Below are 7,228 nucleotides of genomic sequence, written 5' to 3'. Positions count from 1 at the left end.
GGATCCTCGTTTTTTCGGTCTCATCCGAAGGACTGCCCCATTTAGTCGCCTCTTACGTCAAGCAAGGGGTACTGAGGACCTATTCTAACCCGGATCCCCACGGGTTCCTACAACAATGGAGACATACATGGAAATGGAAATAATGTGTTAATTTATTGATAAAATGATCAGAAGAACGAATATATAATCCCTATTTGTCGAGAGTACTTCATTTCTATTCACCGAGGCACTATAAATCCCGCACCGAAAACAAACTCTCTCTCTCTCTCTCTCTCTCTCTCTCTCTCTCTCTCTCTCTCTCATCCTCATGAAATTCAGATAGCTACATCGTACATAAACACGGCAATCGGATTGAGATTCTTTTGTTTGATGTCGAGTTTATCCCTTACTTTACACGGCCATTCATAAAAACATACTGATGTTGAACAGAACTTTCCCTTGAAGTTGAACAGCTGATCCGCAGTTTTTGACATGTATTTTTAAATGTCTATACTAGGTGAACAGAAACGACAACGATACACAAAAAGGGATTATTTATTTGTTATTTGGATCATTTGATTTTAAGAAAGAATATACAAGCCAATATTTCAGATTCCAAATAAAATTCCCGTATTCAACAAACTTTCTTGTCAAATATGGAACTTCTATTATCAACTATGTATATGACGAACATGTTGTAAATGTATGTGGGCTCGTGTTTTGCGAGGGTACCTGTAAAGTGCGGAACGAAATCGAAACGAAACGAAACGAAATCTACCGAGACGAAACCCACCGAAACGAAACCTACCGAAACGAAACGAAACAGATTGTATAACCGAACTCTTTTAATTATAATAATTAAAAATGGTATCTTGGGCTCCTGTGAAAGTTACCACATAAGCCGAAAGCCTACATCAAAGGGGAGGCGAATTTTATCTATATGTGGTAACTTTCACAGGGGCTTGAGATACCATTTTAATTATTGTAATTAAAAGAATTCGGTTATACAATCTGTTTCGTTTCGGTGGGGTTCGTTTCGTTTCGGTAGATTTCGTTTCGTTTCGCACTTTACAGGTACCCGTTTTGCGATGCCATATTTGTCATATGTTAATGAAAAATCTCTTAAATGGTAAGATACTTTTCTTTATCTGATATATTTTTAATGTGCACGGAGTGTGCTTCAGAGTATACATGTGTATATCAGTATGTTGTCATATGTTTTATTTACATATTTTTGCTCCTAAAGTATCTGCCATCGTGCTTTGCTTTTTTGTTGGTGACGTTGAGGCTCCAGAACTTCACCAGAACGTGCCCAGGAGTAAACTCTTCCAACACTAGTGTTATGAAATACACGTTTTATTTACAACTCTAGCAACTCGCATAACTCGAGTTGTTCAATCAAGCGTGCCCTTATTTAGGGCTCACGGTGGGTATGAGCGATCAACGAGGGATGCTTACTCCTCCTAGATACCTAATCCCAACTCTGGCATGTCCAGAGGTCCGTATCTACCATACTCTTAATTTTGTATTCTTTGTGGGATTTATGAGATTGATCACCTTTCTTTTTCTTTACTTTTTAGTCCCCTACCGACGAAATCGAAGGAGACTTTAGGTTTGTGCTCCGTCCAGTTGTCTGTCTGTCTGTCCGTCAATCCTGCAAATCACTTTTCCGGACTTTTTTTTAATGTGCTTGCAGATTAGTACATCGATTTGATATAACAAGTTACAGATCGAGTTCAAATTTCGTCTCGGTCCGTTGATTTTTCATTAAGTTACGGCTCTTGGACTTAGAAAAATATCATGAATTATTAGTTTTCAGGACTTGTTTTAAAAATTGCTTGCAGATATTCATTTGATATTTGGTACATTGCTATTGCTTTGCCATAACAAATTACAGATCAAGTTTAAATTTCGTCTCGGTCCGTTGATTTTTCACCAAGTTATGGCCATTGGATTGCCATGAATTATCAGTTTTCATAACTTTTTTGTTGTTGTTGTGCTTACAGATATTAATTTGATATTCAGTACATCATGATTGCTTTGCCATAACAAGTTACCGATCGATTTTGAAGTTTTCCTGGTCTAGTCTTTGTACATGAATGATACTTCATTTCCAACCAATCCTATCCTGGTTTCCCTATCTTCCCTTTTACCATAACCTTAGTCTCATAATAATCTTCGAATATTGTTGCGGTCCAATAGTTTTTGCCTCGTGGAGGGGACTATGTATTGCTATGCAATACTCCCAGAATGCTTGTTTAATCTTAACTGACAGACGGGGCCATGTGTTTCGAGCATGAGCTAAATCAAATTCTAGGTGTATATTAATGTCAACTAAGCCCATACTAACCTTTAAATACCCCCTCTACCACCATTTTCTCCTTATAGTGTTCATTTCCTGTCTATCTTATTATATATAAAAATCATTTGGTAGGTCTATGAATTAATTATTCCCAAAATCACAATATTGTACATAAGAAATTATTACCACAAACATCATTCATGAGTGAGAATGTTATCCTAAGGAACCGCCGTTAATCAGTTTTGTGCAAGGAGAATCCAGCTTCCCTCATGTCAAAGTAAAAATATGGAAGTGTGCTAAGACATAGGTGGATTCTAACAAAAGATAGACGGAATATACTGGACACGTTGTGTTTGGAAATAGCGTGATCTGCTTTTGCCTAACCTTTGCCATTCTAAAAATTACCGCGGTGACTGATGGTTGCGGCACTCACCTCGCAACCGGGAGGTCTGGGATTGAATTCTCGATCCCAGCGCCGCGTTTAACCTAAAACGTTTACATAGGTACAGGTAATGGCTGTTCCTAAACCAATCGCCCGGTATTAACATTCACTGCTACGGCCCTGAACGTCATACATACATGTAAGCCAATATTTATAGTATCTCATCAGCTGCTGGTATCCCATGGGGGTCCGGGTTAGAATAAGTCCTCAGTACTCCTTGCTTGTTGTATAAGGCGGTCCTTCAGATCAGACCAAAACATCCGAGGTCCCGTGTCACAGCAGGTGTGGCACGATAAAGATCCCTCCCTGTTCAAAGGCCATAAGCACCGAACACAGGCCTAACTTTTGCAGCCCTTCATTAGCAATGGTGACGTCTCCATACATGTAGGAGTGAAATAATTTCGAGAGGAACGTTGAGGTAGCTCATTACACTAAATGTTTATTTAATGGCTCGTTAAAACACCTCTTATGAAGTATGATTTCACCATCGAAAAAGTGATACTACCTCTCAACTATTTTATATGAATATTTATATTAAAATATTATTAGTAAAAAACGTTTTCAATTTTCATAAATATATATTTATTCAAAAAATTAGAACGTCTATCTGAGTCGTTTAGGCATGTTTTCGTAGATATTCATATTATGCATCAAACCGCAGCGAAATTTGGACTCTAGAGTATCTTATTTGCAAACAAAGAACCTTTTTAATCATTCGGGGATAAATCACAAAAAAAATTCATGATATACAATACTCGAGAGCTTGTATCACTCTGGTTCACAACGTCTTTAAATGTGTGAAAGATTGTCGAATGTTAAAATCATTTTATACCGTGTATTATCAATTAATTTGTTTCCCTCTTGTTGTCTTATAACACGATGCTCTGATTTATAAAACAAAATTGTATATGCAATTTTTCAGACATAAATCTGTAATGGTTGAATACTTATGGGAAGTGGGGATATGTCATCAATATGTATATTTCAATGCTATATAGACATTTGTAAATATATTCATGTACATGGAAATAGTTGTCAATGTCTTAAAAAATCAAAATGAACTCGATGACAGACATCAATAACTGTTGGTATATTTTGTCTGCCCTATCTCAATGAAGTGCACGGGCTGACATATTCGTTTACTACATGTCTCGTTTCCATGGTTTCTGTTCAGTGACGACAAAAACGGGAATGAGGGCCCCGTATCGCTTTCCCGTTAGTGTCGAAATGGCGTGAAGGTGAAAGGGATTTAATGCCCCTCCTCGTAACTTTAATTGGTGTTTTCAGCTCTCAATATCTTTTTAGATTTTAGATTAAATTTTAGCATGACATCTTGCTGTGTGCATAGTGCTTAGATGCATTGTTCAACATGGGGGAAAACAAATAAATATATTAAATTAGATTTTTAAATTGTAAGAATGTAGAGTCAAAGTATAAGGTTTGATCTCTTACAAAACATATAAATGATAAGAGTTACATAATTCACACAGGCGTGCAAAATTTGCATTAATGCCATCAAGGGTATTGCATAACATTATTGATTAAACAATAAAACTCTAAGGTGGGACACTGATGCGATACTAAATTCTGTGGGATTTATTGAAATATACTCGAATAATCTTTTCTTAAACCTTTACAGGAGACCCATATCGTAAAACACATCCTACAAACGATTCATACAAAATCTAACCTTTCCATAACCCCCCAACACCCAAACAATGCGGTAAATTAAAGTTCGGACCATCTATCAATAGCTTTTTTCTGACCAATGTATATTTCATCAGCATTGCTGTGCGTGTACCTTACCAGTTGTCCTGTTAAGTGAACTGCAGCGGATTTTTCCTCTCTCTCCAGAAATGTTGTAATTTATTTAAAGCACTTTCTTTGTTACACAATGTACAATTAGGGAAGATACATAAGTTCTAAATACTTACATCGTCCATTACTTCAAACATCAAAACCTATCAATTTAAATTGATAATTTCAAAAAAAAAAAAAATCTCTCTCTCACCATCAAATTTACATTGGTATACATTTAATAATATACATACCAACCATACAGTATATTTTTAGGAGATGCTAAATTATACGCGGAACAAAATGTACACTGCATAGTTAAAAGCTGCTTGTTCAAAACACAGATGATGATACCGTGAGGATCCGGATTAGAATAGGTCCTCAGTACCCCTTGCTTGTCGTAAGAGGCGACTAAATGGGGCGGTCCTTCGGACGAGACCACAAAAACAGAGGTCCCGTGTCACAGCGGGTGTGGCACGATAAAGATCCCTCCCTGCTCAAACGCCGTAAGTGCCGAGCATAGGCCTAAATTTTGCAGCCCCTCACCGGCAGTGGTGGCGTCTCCATATGAGTGAAAGATTCTCGAGAGGGACGTTAAACAATATTTAATCAATTAATCCAACACAGAATGCGTCTGTAAAGAGATACTGACACAATTAGAGCACCTTTATGTCGCTCACTCGCCAGATTCATATCAACATACAACTAGAATTGCTTTTCTTTTAATCTTTTTTGTTTTAAATTCTAAAAATGTATGGGGTTTGCAGGATTTTTTCCAGACAGCTTCATAATGCCCTGTCTTGCACCACAGATAACAATTCAATAAAAACAAATGTCATCTGAAAATTTTAATTGTCGAGAGAAAGGAAATTTAATTGGAGAGAAATATCAATTTTCAACTGTTGCGCATTATGAACTTGCGTTTTGAATGGTAAACATTTCACTATGGGACAAAGTACTATTAATAGGTACAAGTACTATCGATGCAGTGGATTTTAACGGTGCAGTAGATTATTTCTATAATAGTTTTTTTTTCAATGCACTTTACCTATATTAGCACGACTGTTTTATTTGTCCACAGGTTTATAAGTCTGGAAGAACAGACTCGGCAGTAATTAGTCTTTAAAAGTAAATATTCGCTCTGTCTGGGTTATTTATGGAGACCCCTTCCTTGTTGATGAAAATGTCTAGAAAAAACAAACCACGACATGGTCATGTATAGCCGTCAAGTCGCTTCAACGTTTGATGCAGGTCATGACTTTTAAAGCAAAACTGAGGTAATATTTATTACAATTGGGCTTAACCCCAGCCCTCGAAGGTTGTGTACACATGAAAATAAGAATTAAAAAACAATAATTTTCCTCTCTTTATTTCCAGTCAGACTACCTTTGATTTCAATGTTCCTTTGGAATAATGTTTTAATGAAAGTTTCTTGCAATGAAAATTCAAGACTCAAAATGGAAATATACCTTGGATTTAACATCATATCCTTCTATTCTTGGGATTCAATGCATTAAAAAAAAAAGGGGGGAATGGAGAATCTTATAGCTAGTATGAGGATAAAACATAACTATTAATGATTTAAATCCCGTGTGATTTCTTGCTTTAGCCTTAGAACAGTTGCGTTTTTCTTGTCAAAATCATATAAAGCCATACAATTTTGATGATTTGGTACGTTGATTATTTACACATGAATGCAATTTTCTTTTGGCCATAGCGCTAACAAGCACATGTATTACTTTTGATCTAAAGGGGGTAAGATTAATCAAATTATTATCACCCATAACAATCTGATATTCAGTTTCCACAGTTCATTAGATTCACCCAAACATCATATGAAAGGTAGTTTTACTGCATCAGTGAAAACTTTAAAAAAAAAAAAAAAAAAAAAAAAAAAGCGTAGAGGAATTTCGGTTCCATTAGAAAATATCTGCTAGAAACGAATATGGTGGTTGTTTGGTGTGAGCTATACATGTACGTGGTATATGATAGGGGGTCTCTCCTCATTAGAATTTTTTCTGGTTCAACACATTTATTCAATTCTATTAGTCAGGATTTTTACAAGTTCCCCTACATCCCAACCTGACCAGCGGGTATGGGGACCCAATGCTACAAACACTCACTTACACACTTATGATAGACTTTCATATAAAAGATAGAAGTAAAGAGAAAGAAGATAGAGGGAAAATTTACTTTGGCTGCTGAATAAATACATAAAAATAAGGTGAAAAAATTGCCAACATAGGCCATGTTGTTTTGTTTACCCTGTGTACAATTTTTAAAAGCATCTTTCAAGTCTCTAACATATTCCAACTGATCTCTCATTCGTTTGGGGTACATGGCTACTCATGAAAGCATTCCTTTGATTCTCATTCTTAACTTTCAGTCTACGTCTACATTGTATTTTCACGGGATTTTTCTAATGATATTTTGTTCTGTCTCTTCCTTTCTTTCCTTTTATTCTAATCATACAACAACTTACGCTTGGTTTTGGTATGACGTCAGTCCTGAGCAACAGACCTTCATACGTTTGGTCATTTCTCTGCGAAAAATGTTGGTCTGTGAAAGTTCAAAATTACAGTTAAAGTTCATTTATTCACTCAAACCACATTATACATGGTACATGAGGTGTATTAGATAAACATACATTTGAGTAAAGAGCGGAACATGTACAACCATATTTCGGGGACAAGCAAGAAATGTAAAAG

This window comes from Ostrea edulis, chromosome 6, assembly GCF_947568905.1.
Source record: "Ostrea edulis chromosome 6, xbOstEdul1.1, whole genome shotgun sequence".
Lineage (NCBI taxonomy): Eukaryota > Metazoa > Mollusca > Bivalvia > Ostreida > Ostreidae > Ostrea > Ostrea edulis.
The sequence above is the reverse complement of the archived record's forward strand: the minus strand, read 5'-3'. Positions refer to the sequence as shown.